The sequence below is a fragment of the Pseudophryne corroboree genome, chromosome 9 (genome assembly GCF_028390025.1).
Source record: "Pseudophryne corroboree isolate aPseCor3 chromosome 9, aPseCor3.hap2, whole genome shotgun sequence".
In the NCBI taxonomy this organism is placed as follows: Eukaryota; Metazoa; Chordata; class Amphibia; order Anura; family Myobatrachidae; genus Pseudophryne; species Pseudophryne corroboree.
Genome location: NC_086452.1, coordinates 471,924,591 through 471,946,437, shown reverse-complemented (window position 1 = coordinate 471,946,437; position 21,847 = coordinate 471,924,591). Strand labels below are relative to the sequence as shown.

Sequence of the window (21,847 nt, the reverse complement as noted above, 5' to 3'; positions counted from 1 at the left end):
TGTGCTGCTGCCCTAGGTCTCTCTCCCCAGTACCAGAGCCTGTGTCTCTCCTGTGCTGCTGCCCTAGGTCTCTCTCCCCAGTACCAGAGCCTGTGTCTCTCCTGTGCTGCTGCCCTAGGTCTCTCTCCCCCCAGCACCAGAGCCTGTGTCTCTCCCGTGCTGCGGCTCTAGGTCTCTGTCCCCAGTACCAGAGCCTGTGGTTCTCCCGTGCTGCGGCTCTACCTCTCTCTCCCCCAGTACCAGAGCCTGTGTCTCTCGCGTGCTGCGGCTCTAGGTTTCTCTCCCCTAGCACCAGAGCCTGTGTCTCTCCTGTGCTGCTGCCCTAGGTCTCTCTCTCCAGTACCAGACCCTGTGTCTCTCCCGTGCTGCTGCCCTAGGTCTCTCCCCAGTACCAGAGCCTGTGTCTCTCCCGTGCTGCTGCCCTAGGTCTCTCCCCCAGTACCAGAGCCTGTGTCTCTCCTGTGCTGCGGCTCTAAGTCTCTCTCCCCCAGTACCAGAGCCTGCGTCTCTCCCGTGCTGCTGCCCTAGGTCTCTCTCCCCCCAGTACCAGAGCCTGTGTCTCTCCTGTGCTGCGGCACTCGGTCTCTCTCCCCCAGTACCAGAGCCTGTGTCTCTCCCGTGCTGCTGCCCTAGGTCTCTCCCCCCAGTACCAGAGCCTGTGTCTCTCCTGTGCTGCTGTCCTAGGTCTCTCTCCCCAGTACCAGAGCCTGTGTCTCTCCCGTGCTGCTGCCCTAGGTCTCTCTCCCCAGTACCAGAGCCTGTGTCTCTCCCGTGCTGCGGCCCTAGGTCTCTCTCCCCAGTACCAGAGCCTGTGTCTCTCCTGTGCTGCTGCCCTAGGTCTCTCTCCCCAGTACCAGAGCCCGTGTCTCTCCTGTGCTGCGGCTCTAGGTCTCTCTCCCCAGTACCAGAGCCTGTGTCTCTCCCGTGCTGCGGCTCTAGGTCTGTCTCTCTCCCCCAGTACCAGAGCCTGTGTCTCTCCCGTGCTGCGGCTCTAGGTCTGTCTCTCTCCCCAGTACCAGAGCCTGTGTCTCTCCTGTGCTGCGGCACTAGGTCTCTCTCCCCAGTACCAGAGCCTGTGTCTCTCCCGTGCTGCTGCCCTAGGTCTCTCTCCCCCAGTACCAGAGCCTGTGTCTCTCCTGTGCTGCGGCTCTAGGTCTCTCTCCCCAGTACCAGAGCCTGTGTCTCTCCTGTGCTGCTGCCCTAGGTCTCTCTCTCCCCAGTACCAGAGCCTGTGTCTCTCCTGTGCTGCGGCTCTAGGTCTCTCTCCCCCAGTACCAGAGCCTGTGTCTCTCCCGTGCTGCTGCCCTAGGTCTCTCTCTCCCCAGTACCAGAGCCTGTGTCTCTCCTGTGCTGCGGCTCTAGGTCTCTCTCCCCCAGTACCAGAGCCTGTGTCTCTCCCGTGCTGCGACCCTAGGTCTCTCTCCCCAGTACCAGAGCCTGTGTCTCTCCTGTGCTGCTGCCCTAGGTCTCTCTCCCCCCAGCACCAGAGCCTGTGTCTCTCCCGTGCTGCTGCCCTAGGTCTCTCTCCCCAGCACCAGAGCCTGTGTCTCTCCTGTGCTGCGGCTCTAGGTCTCTATCCCCCAGTACCAGAGCCTGTGTCTCTCCCGTGCTGCGGCCCTAGGTCTCTCTCCCCAGTACCAGAGCCTGTGTCTCTCCCGTGCTGCTGCCCTAGGTCTCTCTCCCTCAGTACCAGAGCCTGTGTCTCGCCTGTGCTGCTGCCCTACCTCTCTCTCCCCCAGTACCAGAGCCTGTGTCTCTCCTGTGCTGCTGCCCTACCTCTCTCTCCCCAGTACCAGAGCCTGTGTCTCTCCCGTGCTGCTGCCCTACCTCTCTCTCCCCCAGCACCAGAGCCTGTGTCTCTCCTGTGCTGCTGCCCTAGGTCTCTCTCCCCTGTACCAGAGCCTGTGTCTCTCCTGTGCTGCTGCCCTAGGTCTCTCTCCCCAGTACCAGAGCCTGTGTCTCTCCCGTGCTGCGGCTCTAGGTTTCTCTCCCCCAGTACCAGAGCCTGTGTCTCTCCCGTGCTGCGGCTCTACCTCTCTCTCCCCAGTACCAGAGCCTGTGTCTCTCCCGTGTTGCTGCCCTAGGTCTCTCTCCCCCAGTACCAGAGCCTGTGTCTCTCCTGTGCTGCTGCCCTACCTCTCTCTCCCCCAGCACCAGAGCCTGTGTCTCTCCTGTGCTGCTGCCCTAGGTCTGTCTCTCTCCCCAGTACCAGAGCCTGTGTCTCTCCCGTGCTGCGGCCCTACCTCTCTCTCCCCTAGTACCAGAGCCTGTGTCTCTCCCGTGCTGCTGCCCTAGGTCTCTCTCCCCCAGTACCAGAGCCTGTGTCTCTCCCGTGCTGCTGCCCTAGGTCTCTCTCCCCCAGCACCAGAGCCTGTGTCTCTCCTGTGCTGCAGCTCTAGGTTTCTCTCCCCCAGTACCAGAGCCCGTGTCTCTCCCGTGCTGCGGCTCTAGGTCCCTCTCCCCCAGTACCAGAGCCCGTGTCTCTCCCGTGCTGCGGCTCTAGGTCCCTCTCCCCCAGTACCAGAGCCTGTGTCTCTCCCGTGCTGCGGCTCTAGGTTTCTCTCCCCCAGTACCAGAGCCCGTGTCTCTCCCGTGCTGCGGCTCTAGGTCCCTCTCCCCCAGTACCAGAGCCTGTGTCTCTCCCGTGCTGCGGCCCTAGGTCTCTCTCCCCCAGTACCAGAGTCTGTGTCTCTCCCGTGCTGCGGCCCTAGGTCTCTCTCCCCCAGTACCAGAGACTGTGTCTCTCCCGTGCTTCGGCCCTAGGTCTCTCTCCCCCAGTACCAGAGCCTGTGTCTCTCCCGTGCTGCTGCCCTAGGTCTCTCTCCCCCAGCACCAGAGCCTGTGTCTCTCCTGTGCTGCGGCTCTAGGTTTCTCTCCCCCAGTACCAGAGCCCGTGTCTCTCCCGTGCTGCGGCTCTAGGTCCCTCTCCCCCAGTACCAGAGCCCGTGTCTCTCCCGTGCTGCGGCTCTAGGTCCCTCTCCCCCAGTACCAGAGCCTGTGTCTCTCCTGTGTTGCGGCTCTAGGTTTCTCTCCCCCAGTACCAGAGCCCGTGTCTCTCCCGTGCTGCGGCTCTAGGTCCCTCTCCCCCAGTACCAGAGCCTGTGTCTCTCCCGTGCTGCGGCCCTAGGTCTCTCTCCCCCAGTACCAGAGCCTGTGTCTCTCCCGTGCTGCGGCCCTAGGTCTCTCTCCCCCAGTACCAGAGCCCGTGTCTCTCCCGTGCTGCGGCTCTAGGTCCCTCTCCCCCAGTACCAGAGCCCGTGTCTCTCCCGTGCTGCGGCTCTAGGTCCCTCTCCCCCAGTACCAGAGCCTGTGTCTCTCCTGTGTTGTGGCTCTAGGTTTCTCTCCCCCAGTACCAGAGCCCGTGTCTCTCCCGTGCTGCGGCTCTAGGTCCCTCTCCCCCAGTACCAGAGCCTGTGTCTCTCCTGTGTTGCGGCTCTAGGTTTCTCTCCCCCAGTACCAGAGCCCGTGTCTCTCCCGTGCTGCGGCTCTAGGTCCCTCTCCCCCAGTACCAGAGCCTGTGTCTCTCCCGTGCTGCGGCTCTAGGTCTCTCTCCCCCAGTACCAGAGTCTGTGTCTCTCCCGTGCTGCGGCCCTAGGTCTCTCTCCCCCCGTACCAGAGACTGTGTCTCTCCCGTGCTTCGGCCCTAGGTCTCTCTCCCCAGTACCAGAGCCTGTGTCTCTCCCGTGCTGCGGCCCTAGGTCTCTCTCCCCCAGTACCAGAGCCTGTGTCTCTCCCGTGTTGCTGCCCTAGGTCTCTCTCCCCCAGTACCAGAGCCTGTGTCTCTCCCATGCTGCGGCCCTAGGTCTCTCTCCCCAGTACCAGAGCCTGTGTCTCTCCTGTGCTGCTGCCCTAGGTCTCTCTCCCCAGTACCAGAGCCTGTGTCTCTCCCTTGCTGCGGCCCTAGGTCTCTCTCCCCCAGTACCAGAGCCTGTGTCTCTCCCGTGCTGCTGCCCTACCTCTCTCTCCCCCAGCACCAGAGACTGTGTCTCTCCCGTGCTGCTGCCCTAGGTCTCTCTCCCCCAGTACCAGAGCCTGTGTCTCTCCCGTGCTGCTGCCCTAGGTTTCTCTCCCCTAGTACCAGAGCCCGTGTCTCTCCCGTGCTGCGGCTCTAGGTCCCTCTCCCCCAGTACCAGAGCCTGTGTCTCTCCCGTGCTGCGGCCCTAGGTCTCTCTCCCCCAGTACCAGAGCCTGTGTCTCTCCTGTGCTGCGGCTCTAGGTTTCTCTCCCCCAGTACCAGAGCCCGTGTCTCTCCCGTGCTGCGGCTCTAGGTCCCTCTCCCCCAGTACCAGAGCCTGTGTCTCTCCCGTGCTGCGGCCCTAGGTCTCTCTCCCCCAGTACCAGAGTCTGTGTCTCTCCCGTGCTGCGGCCCTAGGTCTCTCTCCCCCAGTACCAGAGCCTGTGTCTCTCCCGTGCTGCGGCCCTAGGTCTCTCTCCCCCAGTACCAGAGTCTGTGTCTCTCCCGTGCTGCGGTCCTAGGTCTCTCTCCCCCAGTACCAGAGACTGTGTCTCTCCTGTGCTGCGGCCCTAGGTCTCTCTCCCCCAGTACCAGAGTCTGTGTCTCTCCCGTGCTGCGGCCCTAGGTCTCTCTCCCCCAGTACCAGAGACTGTGTCTCTCCTGTGCTGCGGCCCTAGGTCTCTGTCCCCAGTACCAGAGCCTGTGTCTCTCCCGTGCTGCTGCCCTAGGTCTCTCTCTCTCTCCCCCTCTCTCTCCATCCTAGAAGATCCCACCTCTCGGATGTGTTTGGGAGCCGGTTCCTATGTTTGTGTTTCTGCTTCCTGAGTTTTTCCTTGTGCTCTGGCAAAGATGGGAGTTTAATCAAAGCTAATCAGAAAATTATGAGATGTCTGATTGCTGATTAGACTCCTAATGTTAATCTAGTCAAGGAGACTCTTGTGCAGGATATTTTAGGAGCTGGGCTCCCTGTGGGACCCTACACAGGACATAGGACACAAGATGCTAAGTCCCAGTAGGTGGCATTTGCCGTGGGACCGCTGTCACAAGGACAATGCACCTCCTCCTAGGGCAGTAGCCGGCAGCACGCACACACACGCCATACACATGTAAGGGGAGGGGTGTAGAAATGTTTTGCTGACAGTCATTCTAGGTTTCCTTATTGAGTCTCCTAGAAAATCTCTTCCCCTAATATACAGTAATTGTCGTCTTTACTTTATATAAAGCAGCGGTTCTCTAATCCGTTCCTTGGGCCACACCAACGAGCGTGTAGAGAGATGCACACTATAAATACTTATTATATATATATTATTGGCAGGCAGGTTACTATCTTATCAGCCAATCATGTTGCAGCAACTCCGTGCTTAAACGCAGAGGGATGTGGTCAAGAGGTTCAGTTTTTGTTCAGGCCAAGCCTCAGATTGGCGACTTCAATGGGTGATTTGAGTTTCTCAAACTGCTGATTTGACACCTTGTCAGTGAGATAGGGTATAAGAGAAATGGGCAGACTGGATCAGACTGGCAGGGTGGCGACAGTAACTGGTTATACCAGTGGCATGCAGGGAAACGCTTCTGACCGCTCAGCATGCCCGGCGTAGAAGTGGATGGGTTACATCAGCAGAAGACCACACCAGGGTCCACTACAGTCACCCAAGGACCGGACGCTGAGGCTGGGGTACAGCGGGATCACTGGACAATTGAAGATCGGAATAATGTCACCTGCAGCAACATACAGATGACAGGGCCAGAAGGGGGGACACATTAGTCCCCTTTATTGCAGTTATCCATTGTTTAACCTGAGTACTGTTACTAGGGACGACCATTGACCATCGATTATTCATAATCATCATTAGCTTATGGTCGATTTTGAGTACTTTTGCCATCGATGGGAGAGACCCAGATGGTTCCCCTATATAAATGGCACGGCAAAACTGAATATTTATTTTTATTTTTTTACAAGGTGCCGGGACACGGAGCATAGTTCGCCCTCCCCGACACCCGCTAAGTCCCGCCCCCAGGATCTGATTGGCCTACGGGCCAGTCACTGCGAAAACAGGGATGACCATCGGTGAGTGAAGCCATCGATGGTCTCCCATTACATAGTTGGTTACCATCAACGGCCACACACATCTTCACCATCGATGGCCATTCCTAATTGTTACTGACCGTGTGTGTCCCTGATGGCCTCAGTCCTACCCATCCTCTAATGGATGCTTCCGGCAGAATAACACGCCATGTCACACAGCACGCGTCATGTGATACAGCACTCGCCATGTCACACAGCACGCGCCACGTCATGCAGCACACGTCATGTCACACAGCACGCGCCACGTCACACAGCACACACGCGTCATGTCACACAGCATGCATCATGTCACACAGCTCACGTCACGCAGCACGCGCCACGTCACGCAGCACGCGTCATGTCACGCTTCTCGAGCCGTATCACACAGCACGCATCACATCACACAGCACGTGCCATGTCACACAGCTAGAGCCGTGTCACACAGCAGCACATCACATGACAGAGAGATCACGGTAACCCAGTAATGTCACACGGGCTGATCTCACGTCTTTCTGTATCTCCGTCCGTTTAAGAGCTGGGCAGATATTTGCCTGAAATTGGCATTTTGGGAACCGGGCGCCAGCAGTGTGCTTGCACGGAGCTGTTCTGTCATGTGGGCCTAGCTGGAGGTAAGCGCTATTCTGAGTCCTGCGTACGGGTATGGTAAACCTGCGTATGACGGAACTCTGGCACCCAGCATGGCACGCTGGCACACGTGCCATAGGGGGTTCTACCTAAATGTGCCTTCTCCGCCCTTTGCCTCTCATTCCTCTAATCCTATTTTTACATCCCCTCCCCTGCACTGATCAGTAATACACTAAATATTATCCTAGCTCCCAGATTTCCCCCCCCCCTATCAAAGCAGGAGCGTTTGCCCAGAATTAGGCAGGAGGTAAAGCAGTAGAACGTTTGCACTCTCCTAAATGACCCTTGAAGTCTGCTGCAGCCATAGCTATTATTCAGCATCCAGCTGTTGCTGAATGCCGTCTCCCAGCGGAGAGATCCCAGCCTGCAGAATACTCCGGATGTGATGGAAATGCAGAACATCTGCGATTTAATTCCACACTGTTTTATTCCCTCCTACGAGCTGCAGAAATCTCTGGGAACCCTCCCTGTCCGTGGTCCTGAAAGACACAAGTGATGTGCGTAATTAGCACTTTAAACAAGTCTGCGGCAATCAGCGTGGGCCCTTTAACCTCACCTGAAGTGTGATAGATCTGCGAATATGCTTTCTAGCGCGGTGTCATCCGGCCGCCAGCAACTAACAGCCCCTGATTCACTGCTCCGGCTGAATCTACCTATAGATCTCGCTCATTGGCGGTCATTCCGAGTTGTTCGCTTCGTTGCCGATTTTCGCAACGGAGCGATTAAGGCAAAAATGCGCATGCGCATGGTACGCAGTGCGCATGCGCTAAGTAATTTAGCACAAAGTAGATTTACTCACGTACGAACGAAGAATTTTCATTGTTGAAGTGATTGGAGTGTGATTGACAGGTAGTGGGTGTTTCTGGGCGGAAACTGACCGTTTTCTGTGAGTGTGCGAAAAACGCAGGCGTGCCAGAATAAAACGCGGGAGTGTCTGGAGAAACGGGGGAGTGGCTGGCCGAACGCAGGGCGTGTTTGTGACGTCAAACCAGGAACGAAACGGGCTGAGCTGATCGCAGTGTAGGAGTAAGTCTGGAGCTACTCAGAAACTACCAAGAATTTTCTATTCGCAATTCTGCTAATCTTTCGTTCGCTATTCTGCTAAGCTAAGATTCACTCCCAGAGGGCGGCGGCCTAGTGTGTGCAATGCTGCTAAAAGCAACTAGCGAGCGAACAACTCGGAATGAGGGCCCTTGGGCCTAATTCAGACCTGATCGCAGCAGCAAATGTGTTAGCTAATGGGCAAAACCATGGGGTTCATTCCGAGTTGATCGCTAGCTGCCGTTGTTCGCTACGTAGCGATCAGTGAAAAACACAGCTAATCTGCGCATGTGTATGCACCACAATGTGCACGCGCGTCGTACGGATACAAAGTCCATTGTGGTTTCGCACAGGTACTAGCGACGATCCAATCTCACAGCCGGCCGCAAAGAGATTGAAAACGCAGGTGTGGCTGGGCGTTCGCTGGGCGGGTGTGTAACGTCAAAAACCGTCCCTCCGTCGTTAGAATCAACGCACACGAAGAGTAAGTTCAGGACTGGTCTTATTTTGCACAAAAAGATTTTGCAGGCGCTCTGCTGCACAAGCGTTCGCACTTCTGCAAAACGAAAATACACTCCCCAGTGGGCGGCGACAATGCGTTTGCACGGCGGCTAAATACTGCTATCGAGCGATCAACTCGGAATGACCCCCCATGTGCACTGCAGGTGTGGCAGATGTAACATGTGCAGAGAGAGTTAGATTTGGGTGGGTTATATTGTTTCTGTGCAGGGTAAATACTGGCTGCTTTATTTTTACACTGCAATTTAGATTTCAGATTACACACCCCACCCAGATCTAACTCTCTCTGCACATGTTACATCTGCCCCTCCTGCAGTGCACATGGTTTTGCCCATTAGCTAACAAATTTGCTGCTGTGATCAGGTCTGAATTAGCCCCATAATCTGTTCTGGCAAAGCCGAGTGTTTAAAGGTATTTGCTGGAAAACCAAGTGGCATTGGGTGTACGGTATGTGAAAGAAGGCGCATTGAGTTGGCGTTCTAGTATTGTAAAAATGAGGATTGGGGTCTGTATAACTTGGAGACAAGTTGCACGAGAATATCAGCGGTTCCGCACGGACCCGGTCCTCACCTTTATTGAATGATCCCCATAGAACTCATTTTCCTGCAGTGGACAAACGCCCGTTTCCATGAAATTATCCAGAACTGCTTCCAAGACGTTTAATAATATAGAGATTTGTAGGGATGTGTCGCTCGGACCACCACTCTCTTTCCTTAAAGGGCAGTGGGAGTCGGGGGGATTAGTATGGGGGCACGGTTGCTAGGAGAGAGGGAAGGGCACAATCGCTTTACTGAAAGGTCGGATTTCTGCAACCTGAAATTAGTTTTTTTCTCTCTTATACACTATGACCTTTTTCCCTTTAAATAAAATCTATTGTATTAATTTTTTCCATCAGCCGGGCCAGCGGAACACCGTAGATTGGGCTGGAAAAGGTCAGGCTCCGTGTATCTGGAGAAACGCGACGCACTTCATAGTTACTCCCTCGGGCTGTTTGTGTGATTTCTTTTCTTATTTATATATTTGGATTAAGAATATTATCTGCGATGTTCCGTGTACCGTCTCCAGAGCTGCGTGCGGCTGTACCGCGCTGTGCTAAGCCTGCTAACCCCTCGCTGATCTCTTCTGAATGCTGTAATGCAGCAGCAGAGCCGGTGATGAGGGCGCGTGCTGCAGAGCAGCCTCTGCAAGATGTGCGCCTGGAATACATTGCGGCAGCGTGCTTGTGACAGTGGGGTGTAGGAGCAGCATCGTTATATATAGTGTACAGCCGGGAATGTGCAAGCCTGAGATGCCGCACAGGGTCAGATTCCCTACTCACCCCCCCCCCCCCCCCCCCCACACACACACACACACACACACACACACACTCCCAGGAACCTACGCTCTCTGCTCCCCAATGATGTGTACTCAGAAACTGAATGTTCTAGGGTCACTAATAGCCCTGTCCCTGCACCAAGCAGCAGAAACCTGCCCCTGTTCCAGATATCCCAAATCCAACTCTCTGCACATGTTACATCTGCCCCACCTGCACTGCATATGGGGGGTAATTCAAACCTGACCGAAGCAGCAAATTTGTTAGCAGTTGGGCAAAGCCATGTGTACTGCAGGGGGGGCGGATGTAACATGTGCAGAGAGAGTTAGATGTGGGTGGGGTGTTGCTGCGATCAACTCGGAATGACCCCCCATGTGCACTGCAGGTGGGGCAGATGTAACATGTGCAGAGAGAGTTAGATTTGGGTGGGTTATATTCTTCCTGTGCAGGGTAGATCAGGTCTGAATTAGGAGCAGAGTCGCTGCTGCTGGGGCCAGTCTGCATAGCCATAGGCCAGCCCTTAGCTTCCATGTTCTCCGTAATTGTGTATAGTCCACTAATGTGTATGCAGTTGCGCTTGCGATGGCTGGGGTTGTGTCTCATTTCATTCCTGGGCGGCAGCTTCACTTGCTCAGCTCTGTAGCTGAGAGGATCAGAATTGCAGAGAAACAGGAATTAGGCCCTTTATGTGGTGCAGATAGTTGTACTGTGCCCGGTATAAGTGGCTGTACTGTGTGCAGTGTAAATGGTTGTACTTTGTGTGATATATGTGATTGTACTGTGCTGTTCTTGGTGCAGGTGGTTGTACTGTGCATGGCATCAGTGTTTGTACTGTGTGGTATGGGTGGTTGTACTGTGCACGGCATCAGTGTTTGTACTGTGTGGTATGGGTGGTTGTACTGTGCACGGCATCAGTGTTTGTACTGTGTGGTATGGGTGGTTGTACTGTGCACAGTGCAGGTGGTTGTACTGTGCACAGCATAAGTGTTTGTACTGGCGTGGTGCAGGTGGTTGTGCTGTGCACGGCATACATGTTTGTACTGTGTGGTGCAGGTGGTTGTACTGTGCACGGCAAACATGTTTGTACTGTGTGGTGCAGGTGGTTGTACTGTGCACAGCATAAGTGTTTGTACTGTGTGGTGCGGTGGTTGTACTGTGCACGGTGCAGGTGGTTGTACTGTGTGGTGCAGATGGTTGTACTATGCACGGTGCAGGTGGTTGTACTGTGCACAGCATCAGTGTTTGTACTGTGTGGTCCGGATGGTTGTACTGTGTGGTGCGGATGGTTGTACTGTGTACGGTGCAGGCGGTTGTACTGTGCACATCATTAGTGTTTGTACTGTGTGGTGCGGATGGTTGTACTGTGCCCAGCATACGTGTTTGTACTGTGTGGTGCAGGTGGTTGTACTGTGCACAGCATAAGTGTTTGTACTGTGTGGTGCGGTGGTTGTACTGTGCACGGTGCAGGTGGTTGTACTGTGCACAGCATCAGTGTTTGTACTGTGTGGTGCGGATGGTTGTACTGTGTGGTGCGGATGGTAGTACTGTGTACGGTGCAGGTGGTTGTACTGTGCATGTCATTAGTGTTTGTACTGTGTGGTGCGGATGGTTGTACTGTGCCCAGCATACGTGTTTGTACTGTGTGGTGCAGGTGGTTGTACTGTGCACAGCATCAGTGTTTGTACTGTGTGGTGCGGTGGTTGTACTGTGCACGGTGCAGGTGTTTGTACTGTGTGGTGCGGATGGTTGTACTGTGTGGTGCGGATGGTTGTACTGTGTACGGTGCAGACGGTTGTACTGTGCACGTCATTAGTGTTTGTACTGTGTGGTGTGGATGGTTGTACTGTTCACGGTGTGGGTGGTTGTACTGTGCACGGCATGATTGTTTGTACTGTGTGGTGCGGGTGGTTGAACTTTGCACGGTGCAGGTGGTTGTACTGTGCACGGCATCAGTGTTTGTACTGTGTGGTGTGGGTGGTTGTACTGTGCATGGTGCAGGTGATTGTACTGTGCACAGCATCAGTGTTTGTACTGTGCGTGGTGCAGGTGGCTGTACTGTGCACGTCATTAGTGTTTGTACTGTGTGGTGCGGTGGTTGTACTTTGCACGGTGCAGGTGGTTGTACTGAGCACAACATGAGTGGTTGTACTGTGCACGATGCATGTGGTTGTACTGTGCACGTCATTAGTGTTTGTACTGTGTGGTGCGGATGGTTGTACTGTGCATGGTGCGGGTGGTTGTACTGTGCTTGCGGCAGGTAGTTATCCTGTGCGCGGTGCTGGTATTGTGTGTGCGCTCTGGCAGTGCAGGGGTTACGTGCTCTCATCACTCACTGCCAGCTCTCTCTGTGTTCTGCCACTTATTCCGCCCACAGAATTTCAGGTGCAGCACAATGATCATATGAGCAGCATAGTGTGTAGGGGACAGGCTGGAGCTTCCACTATAGGGACACACAGAATCTATAGGAGCAGCATACACTGAGTGTGTAGGGGATAGGCTGGAGCTGCCACTATAGGGACATACAGAATCTATAGGAGCAGCATACACTGAGTGTGTAGGGGACAGGCTGGAGCTTCCACTATAGGGACACACAGAATCTATAGGAGCAGCATACACTGAGTGTGTAGGGGACAGGCTGGAGCTTCCACTATAGGGACACACAGAATCTATAGGAGCAGCATACACTGAGTGTGTAGGGGACAGGCTGGAGCTGCCACTATAGGGACATACAGAATCTATAGGAGCAGCATACACTGAGTGTGTAGGGGACAGGCTGGAGCTTCCACTATAGGGACACACAGAATCTATATGAGCAGCATACACTGAGTGTGTAGGGGACAGGCTGGAGCTGCCACTATAGGGACATACAGAATCTATAGGAGCAGCATACACTGAGTGTGTAGGGGACAGGCTGGAGCTGCCACTATAGGGACATACAGAATCTATATGAGCAGCATACACTGAGTGTGTAGGGGACAGGCTGGAGCTGCCACTATAGGGACATACAGAATCTATATGAGCAGCATATACTGAGTGTAGGGGACAGGCTGGAGCTGCCACTATAGGGACATACAGAATCTATATGAGCAGCATATACCGAGTGTGTAGGGGACAGGCTGGAGCTGCCACTATAGGGACATACAGAATCTATATGAGCAGCATACACTGAGTGTGTAGGGGACAGGCTGGAGCTGCCACTATAGGGACATACAGAATCTATATGAGCAGCATACACTGAGTGTGTAGGGGACAGGCTGGAGCTGCCACTATAGGGACATACAGAATCTATATGAGCAGCATACACTGAGTGTATAGGGGACAGGCTGGAGCTGCCACTATAGGGACATACAGAATCTATATGAGCAGCATACACTGAGTGTGTAGGGGACAGGCTGGAGCTGCCAGTATAGGGACATACAGAATCTATATGAGCAGCATACACTGAGTGTGTAGGGGACAGGCTGGAGCTGCCACTATAGGGACATACAGAATCTATATGAGCAGCATACACCGAGTGTGTAGGGGACAGGCTGGAGCTGCCACTATAGGGACATACAGAATCTATATGAGCAGCATACACCGAGTGTGTAGGGGACAGGCTGGAGCTGCCACTATAGGGACATACAGAATCTATATGAGCAGCATACACTGAGTGTGTAGGGGACAGGCTGGAGCTGCCAGTATAGGGACATACAGAATCTATATGAGCAGCATACACTGAGTGTGTAGGGGACAGGCTGGAGCTGCCACTATAGGGACATACAGAATCTATATGAGCAGCATACACTGAGTGTGTAGGGGACAGGCTGGAGCTGCCACTATAGGGACATACAGAATCTATATGAGCAGCATACACCGAGTGTGTAGGGGACAGGCTGGAGCTGCCACTATAGGGACATACAGAATCTATATGAGCAGCATACACCGAGTGTGTAGGGGACAGGCTGGAGCTGCCACTATAGGGACATACAGAATCTATATGAGCAGCATACACTGAGTGTGTAGGGGACAGGCTGGAGCTGCCACTATAGGGACATGCAGAATCTATATGAGCAGCATACACTGAGTGTGTAGGGGACAGGCTGGAGCTGCCACTATAGGGACATGCAGAATCTATATGAGCAGCATACAGTGAGTGTGTAGGGGACAGGCTGGAGCTGCCACTATAGGGACATGCAGAATCTATATGAGCAGCATACACTGAGTGTGTAGGGGACAGGCTGGAGCTGCCACTATAGGGACATACAGAATCTATATGAGCAGCATACACCGCGTGTGTAGGGGACAGGCTGGAGCTGCCACTATAGGGACATACAGAATCTATATGAGCAGCATACACCGCGTGTGTAGGGGACAGGCTGGAGCTGCCACTATAGGGACATACAGAATCTATATGAGCAGCATGTGATGATGGGATAGGTAGATTTGGGGTAGGTATATATTATGTCATATGATAATACACATGACATGAAATATATGACAGACATTCAAATCAGAACTAATTTTGCACTTGGAACCTGTTGAAATAGAGGCAGCAGGAGAACAGCGCCACATAGTGGCTGAAATACAGTAATGGGGCCCATACATTAAATAAGATTCACCAATTTTCCAGTTTATTCCCTGATTGAGCGATTCTCCCACCCACCAAGACGCACCTCTACATTGCCGATATTTATCAGTGATTTGCAGATTATTGTCACCCAACGGTCAGATCTGCAAATGGTGACAGCGCTGATGTTTGGGCCCCATTAGGGCGTGCTTCCGCAATAGCAGACATATACAGACCGGTATACGCCTGAGGAAGCTGTTTACGTGCGGACCCATCTACGGCAGGTACAGCCAGCGCCAGATCAAGCTAACCACTTGGATTGCCTGTCTGTGCATGCACCGGTAATTGGGTGATATCTACATTACATATGTGTTATGTGTATTTAGGGCTTTGATTTTTTGTTTTTTTTTGTTTCTCGCACATGAAGCTGACACTTGTTAGCGAAGCACATGACAGTTCGTGCAGGTCTAATAGTGAATGCTTATTTTGCAGATACGGGCGGCGTGTGTGTGATGTGCGCCTGGCATAAACGGCGTGTATATTTTACTGGTTGCCGACCAGCGAGTATTGGCCCTCATTCCGAGTTGTTCGCTCGGTAATTTTCTTCGCATCGCAGCGATTTTCCGCTAATTGCGCATGCACAATGTTCGCACTGCGACTGCGCCAAGTAAATTTGCTATGCAGTTAGGAATTTTACTCACGGCATTACGAGGTTTTTTCTTCGTTCTGCTGATCGTTGTGTGGTTGACAGGAAGTGGGTGTTTCTGGGCGGAAACAGGCCGTTTTATGGGTGTGTGTGAAGAAACGCTACCGTTTCTGGGAAAAACGCGGGAGTGGCTGGAGAAACGGAGGAGTGTCTGGCCGAACGCTGGGTGTGTTTGTGACGTCAAACCAGGAACGACAAGCACTGAACTGATCGCACTGGAAGAGTAAGTCTCGAGTTACTCAGAAACTGCACAGAAAAATCTTTTCGCAATATTGCGAATACTTCGTTCGCAATTCTGCTAAGCTAAGATTCACTCCCAGTAGGCGGCGGCTTAGCGTGTGTAATGCTGCGAAAAGCGGCTAGCGAGCGAACAACTCGGAATGAGGGCCATTGTGTGATGGTTGCAGCATTGTATGTATGCAGAATAGCTGCTTTCATCGTGCCTGCGTTTTGTGGTGCGACTCCGTCAGCCCTTAATGAGCTATTTCTGCCTTGCCGACAGGTATGGGGATGATTCGCTCCTTCTACAAATAGGGGGTAATTCACACCTGATCGCTCGCTAGCTGTTTTTTGCAGCGCTGCGATCAGATAGTCGCCGCCCATAGGGGAGTGTATTTTCGGTTTGCAAGTGTGCGATCGCATGTGCAGCCAGGCGGTACAAAAACAGTTTGTGCAGTTTCTGAGTTGGCCAGAACTTACTCAGCCGCTGCGATCACTACAGCCTGTCCGGGGCCGGAATTGACGTCAGACACCCGCCCTGCAAACGCTTGGGTGCGCCTGCGTTTTTCCAAACACTCCCAGAAAACGGTCTGTTGCCACCCACAAACGCCTTCTTCCTGTCAGTCTCCTTGCGATCGGCTATGCGAATGGATTCTTCGTTAAACCCATCGCACAGCAATGATTCGCTTTGTACCCGTGCAACACGCCTGTGCTTTGCGGTGCATACGCATGCGCAGTTCTGACCTGATCGCAGCACAGCAAGCGGTCAGGTCTGAATGACCCCCCTCAGTGTTCATTCTAGCACCCTGTACCTTTCAAAACCCATGCAGTTCTTCTTTCCTGCCTGGGGTGTTGCTCTGCTTTGGTGCTTCTAGCACAGCCTGCTCTGTATCTCAGCACTGACCTATACAGGGATGAGAAGGGTTACTTCTGTTACCGCCTCGCAGTGCACGGGGCCCGCTGTTACCCACATACTAAGTGTCACCCTCATTGCTTTTGGGTAGATGGGAGTTCAGTGACTTTAGCGACACCCTTGTGTATTAGAGCGTTTATGTGCATTAATCACAAAAAAAGAATAAACTTTTAAACATTTAAAAACATTTCTTTCCCCTATATCTTTAGCTATGTAGGAGTCATCTATTTATACACACCACTTGTGCCGTGAGCACACTGTCGGGCGGCTGTGTGGTCATTAGTTACTATGGGAGTATTCCCTGCACAGCTAAGCAGTGTTACAATGTATGTTTCTCTAACGTCCTAGTGGATGCTGGGGACTCCGTCAGGACCATGGGGATTAGCGGCTCCGCAGGAGACAGGGCACAAAAATAAAGCTTTAGGATCAGGTGGTGTGCACTGGCTCCTCCCCCTATGACCCTCCTCCAAGCCTCAGTTAGGTTTTTGTGCCCGTCCGAGCAGGGTGCAATCTAGGTGGCTCTCCTAAAGAGCTGCTTAGAAAAAGTTTTTTAGGTTCAGTGAGTCCTGCTGGCAACAGGCTCACTGCATCGAGGGACTTAGGGGAGAGAATTTCAACTCACCTGCGTGCAGGATGGATTGGATTCTTAGGCTACTGGACACCATTAGCTCCAGAGGGAGTCGGAACACAGGTCTCACCCTGGGGTTCGTCCCGGAGCCACGCCGCCGACCCCCCTTACAGATGCTGAAGATTGAAGGTCCGGAAACAGGCGGCAGAAGGCTCTTCAGTCTTCATGAAGGTAGCGCACAGCACTGCAGCTGTGCGCCATTGTTGTCACACACTTCACACCAAGCGGTCACGGAGGGTGCAGGGCGCTGCTGGGGGCGCCCTGGGCAGCAATATTTTAATACCTTATGGCAAAAGAATACATCACATATAGCCATTAAGGCTATATGTATGTATTTAACCCATGCCAGTTATCTAAAACTACGGGAGGAAAGCCCGCCGAAATAGGGGGCGGGGCTTATTCTCCTCAGCACACAGCGCCATTTTCCTGCTCAGCTCCGCTGTGAGGAAGGCTCCCAGGACTCTCCCCTGCATTGCACTACAGAAACAGGGTAAAACAGAGAGGGGGGGCATTTTTTGGCGATATATTGGATATATTTAAGCTGCTATAAGGAACAACACTTATATAAGGTTGTTCCCATATATATTATAGCGCTTGGGTGTGTGCTGGCAAACTCTCCCTCTGTCTCCCCAAAGGGCTAGTGGGGTCCTGTCTTCGATAAGAGCATTCCCTGTGTGTCTGCTGTGTGTCGGTACGTGTGTGTCGACATGTATGAGGACGATGTTGGCGTGGAGGCAGAGCAATTGCCGATAATGGTGATGTCACCCCCCAGGGAGTCGACACCGGAATGGATGGCTTTGTTTATGGAATTACGTGATAATGTCAGCACATTACAAAAATCAGTTGACGACATGAGACGGCCGGCAAACCAGTTAGTACCTGCCCAGGCGTCTCAGACACCGTCAGGGGCTGTAAAGCGCCCTTTACCTCAGTCGGTCGACACAGACCCAGACACAGACACTGAATCTAGTGTCGACGGTGATGAAACAAACGTATTTTCAAGTAGGGCCACACGTTATATGATCACGGCAATGAAGGAGGCTTTGCATATCTCTGATACTGCAAGTACCACAAAAAGGGGTATTATGTGGGGGGTGAAAAAACTACCTGTAGTTTTTCCTGAATCAGAGGAATTAAATGATGTATGTGATGAAGCGTGGGTTAACCCAGATAGAAAAGTGCTAATTTCAAAAAAGTTATTAGCATTATACCCTTTCCCGCCAGAGGTTAGGGCGCGCTGGGAAACACCCCCTAGGGTGGATAAGGCGCTCACACGCTTATCAAAACAAGTGGCGTTACCGTCTCCTGATACGGCCGCCCTCAGGGATCCAGCGGATAGGAGACTGGAAACTACCCTAAAAAGTATATACACACATACTGGTGTTATACTGCGACCAGCCATCGCCTCAGCCTGGATGTGCAGTGCTGGGGTCGTCTGGTTGGATTCCCTGACTGAAAATATTGATACCCTGGATAGGGACAGTATTTTATTGACTATAGAGCAATTAAAGGATGTTTTCCTTTATATGCGAGATGCGCAGAGAGATATTTGCACTCTGGCATCGAGAGTAAATGCGATGTCCATATCTGCCAGAAGGAGTTTATGGACGCGACAGTGGTCAGGTGATGCGGATTCCAAACGACATATGGAAGTATTGCCGTATAAAGGGGAGGAATTATTTGGCGTCGGTCTATCGGATCTGGTGGCCACGGCAACTGCCGGAAAATCCACTTTTTTACCTCAGACCCCCTCCCAACAGAAAAAGACACCGTCTTTTCAGCCGCAGTCCTTTCGGTCCTATAAGAACAAGCGGACAAAAGGACAGTCATATCTGCCTCGGGGCAGAGGAAGGGGTAAGAGAGGGCAGCAAGCAGCCCCTGCCCAGGAACAGAAGCCCTCCCAGGGTTCTGCAAAGCCCTCAGCATGACGCTGGGGCCTTACAAGCGGACTCAGGAGCGGTGGGGGGTCGACTCAAGAATTTCAGCGCACAGTGGGCTTGCTCACAGGTGGACCCCTGGATTCTGCAGGTAGTATCTCAGGGTTACAGGTTGGAATTCGAGAAGTCTCCCCCTCGCCGGTTCCTAAAGTCTGCTTTGCCAACGTCTCCCTCAGACAGGGCGACGGTATTGGAAGCCATTCACAAGCTGTTTTCTCAGCAGGTGATAGTCAAGGTACCCCTCCTACAACAGGGAAAGGGGTATTACTCCACGCTATTTGTGGTACCGAAGCCGGACGGCTCGGTAAGACCTTTTCTAAATCTGAAATCTTTGAACCTGTACATACAAAAATTCAAGTTCAAGATGGAATCACTCAGAGCAGTGATAGCGAATCTGGAAGAAGGGGACTTTATGGTGTCCCTGGACATAAAAGATGCTTACCTGCATGTCCCAATTTGCCCTTCACATCAAGGGTACCTCAGGTTCGTGGTGCAAAACTGTCATTATCAGTTTCAGACGCTGCCGTTTGGATTGTCCACGGCACCTCGGGTCTTTACCAAGGTAATGGCCGAAATGATGATTCTTCTGCGAAGAAGAGGCGTATTAATTATCCCTTACTTGGACGATCTCCTGATAAGGGCAAGGTCCAGAGAACAGCTGGAGGACGGAGTAGCACTAACCCGACTAGTGCTGCAACAACACGGGTGGATTCTGAATTTTCCAAAATCTCAGTTGACCCCGACAACACGTCTGCTGTTCCTGGGAATGATTCTGGACACGGTTCAGAAAAAGGTGTTTCTTCCGGAGGAGAAAGCCAAGGAGTTATCCGAACTTGTCAGGAACCTCCTAAAACCAGGAAAAGTGTCTGTGCATCAATGCACAAGAGTCCTGGGAAAGATGGTGGCTTCTTACGAAGCAATCCCATTCGGCAGATTCCACGCACGAACTTTTCAGTGGGATCTGCTGGACAAATGGTCCGGATCGCATCTGCAGATGCATCAGCGGATAACCTTATCGCCACGGACAAGGGGGTGTCTTCTGTGGTGGTTGCAGAGTGCTCATCTGTTAGAAGGCCGCAGATTCGGCATACAGGACTGGGTCCTGGTGACCACGGATGCCAGTCTGAGAGGCTGGGGAGCGGTCACACAGGGAAGAAACTTACAGGGAGTATGGTCAAGCCTGGAGATGTCTCTTCACATAAATATACTGGAGCTAAGAGCGATTTACAATGCTCTAAGCCTGGCAAAACCCCTGCTTCAGGGTCAGCCGGTGTTGATCCAGTTGGACAACATCACGGCAGTCGCCCACGTAAACAGACAGGGCGGCACAAGAAGCAGGAGAGCAATGGCAGAAGCTGCAAGGATTCTTCGCTGGGCGGAAGATCATGTGATAGCACTGTCAGCAGTATTCATTCCGGGACACGATCTACAACCGGGAGAGTGGGGACTTCATCCAGAAGTCTTCCACATGATTGTGAACCGTTGGGAAAAACCAAAGGTGGATATGATGGCGTCTCGCCTCAACAAAAAACTGGACAGGTATTGCGCCAGGTCAAGAGACCCTCAGGCAATAGCTGTGGACGCTCTGGTAACACCGTGGGTGTTCCAGTCAGTGTATGTGTTTCCTCCTCTGCCTCTCATACCCAAAGTACTGAGAATTATACGGCAAAGGGGAGTAAGAACGATACTCGTGGCTCCGGATTGGCCAAGAAGAACTTGGTACCCGGAACTTCAGGAGATGCTCACGGAAAATCCGTGGCCTCTACCTCTAAGACGGGACCTGATTCAGCAGGGACCGTGTCAATTTTAAGACTTACCGCGGCTGCGTTTGACGGCGTGGCGGTTGAACGCCGAATTCTAAGGGAAAAAGGCATTCCAGAAGAGGTCATTCCTACACTGGTTAAAGCCAGGAAGGAGGTGACTGCACAACATTATCACCGCATTTGGAGAAAATATGTTGCGTGGTGTGAGGCCAGGAAGGCCCCCACGGAGGAATTTCAATTGGGTCGATTCCTACATTTCCTGCAAACAGGAGTGTCTATGGGCCTCAAGTTGGGGTCCATTAAGGTTCAAATTTCGGCCCTGTCGATTTTCTTCCAGAAAGAATTGGCTTCAGTTCCTGAAGTCCAGACTTTTGTAAAAGGAGTACTACATATACAGCCCCCGGTTGTGCCCCCAGTGGCTCCGTGGGACCTTAATGTAGTTTTGGATTTTCTCAAATCCCATTGGTTTGAGCCACTCAAATCGGCGGATTTGAAATATCTTACATGGAAAGTAACCATGCTACTGGCCCTGGCTTCAGCCAGGAGAGTGTCAGAATTGGCGGCTTTATCGTATAAAAGCCCATATCTGATTTTCCATTCGGACAGGGCAGAACTGCGGACGCGTCCTCATTTTCTGCCTAAGGTGGTGTCAGCGTTTCACCTGAACCAGCCTATTGTGGTGCCTGCGGCTACTAGCGATTTGGAGGATTCCAAGTTGCTGGACGTTGTCAGGGCATTGAAAATATATATTTCAAGGACGGCTGGAGTCAGAAAATCTGACTCGCTGTTTATACTGTATGCACCCAACAAGCTGGGTGCTCCTGCTTCTAAGCAGACGATTGCTCGTTGGATTTGTAGCACAATTCAACTTGCACATTCTGTGGCAGGCCTGCCACAGCCTAAATCTGTCAAGGCCCATTCCACAAGGAAGGTGGGCTCATCCTGGGCGGCTGCCCGAGGGGTCTCGGCATTACAACTCTGCCGAGCAGCTACGTGGTCAGGGGAGAACACGTTTGTAAAATTCTACAAATTTGATACCCTGGCTAAAGAGGACCTGGAGTTCTCTCATTCGGTGCTGCAGAGTCATCCGCACTCTCCCGCCCGTTTGGGAGCTTTGGTATAATCCCCATGGTCCTGACGGAGTCCCCAGCATCCACTAGGACGTTAGAGAAAATAAGATTTTACTTACCGATAAATCTATTTCTCGTAGTCCGTAGTGGATGCTGGGCGCCCATCCCAAGTGCGGATTGTCTGCAATACTTGTACATAGTTATTGTTACAAAAAAGTCGGGTTGTTCTTGTTGTGAGCCGTCTGTTCAGAGGCTCCTACGTTGTCATACTGTTAACTGGGTTCAGATCACAAGTTGTACGGTGTGATTGGTGTGGCTGGTATGAGTCTTACCCGGGATTCAAAATCCTTCCTTATTGTGTACGCTCGTCCGGGCACAGTATCCTAACTGAGGCTTGGAGGAGGGTCATAGGGGGAGGAGCCAGTGCACACCACCTGATCCTAAAGCTTTATTTTTGTGCCCTGTCTCCTGCGGAGCCGCTAATCCCCATGGTCCTGACGGAGTCCCCAGCATCCACTACGGACTACG

General features: G+C 52.7%; 1 protein-coding gene across 2 annotated transcripts in view; it reads left to right on the top strand.

The window, feature by feature from the left end:
- The window catches only part of CACNA2D2 (calcium voltage-gated channel auxiliary subunit alpha2delta 2), a 423,565-nt gene that overhangs the window by 185,509 nt on the left and 216,209 nt on the right, over nt 1-21,847 (top strand). The gene's annotated exons all lie outside the window — the stretch shown is intronic.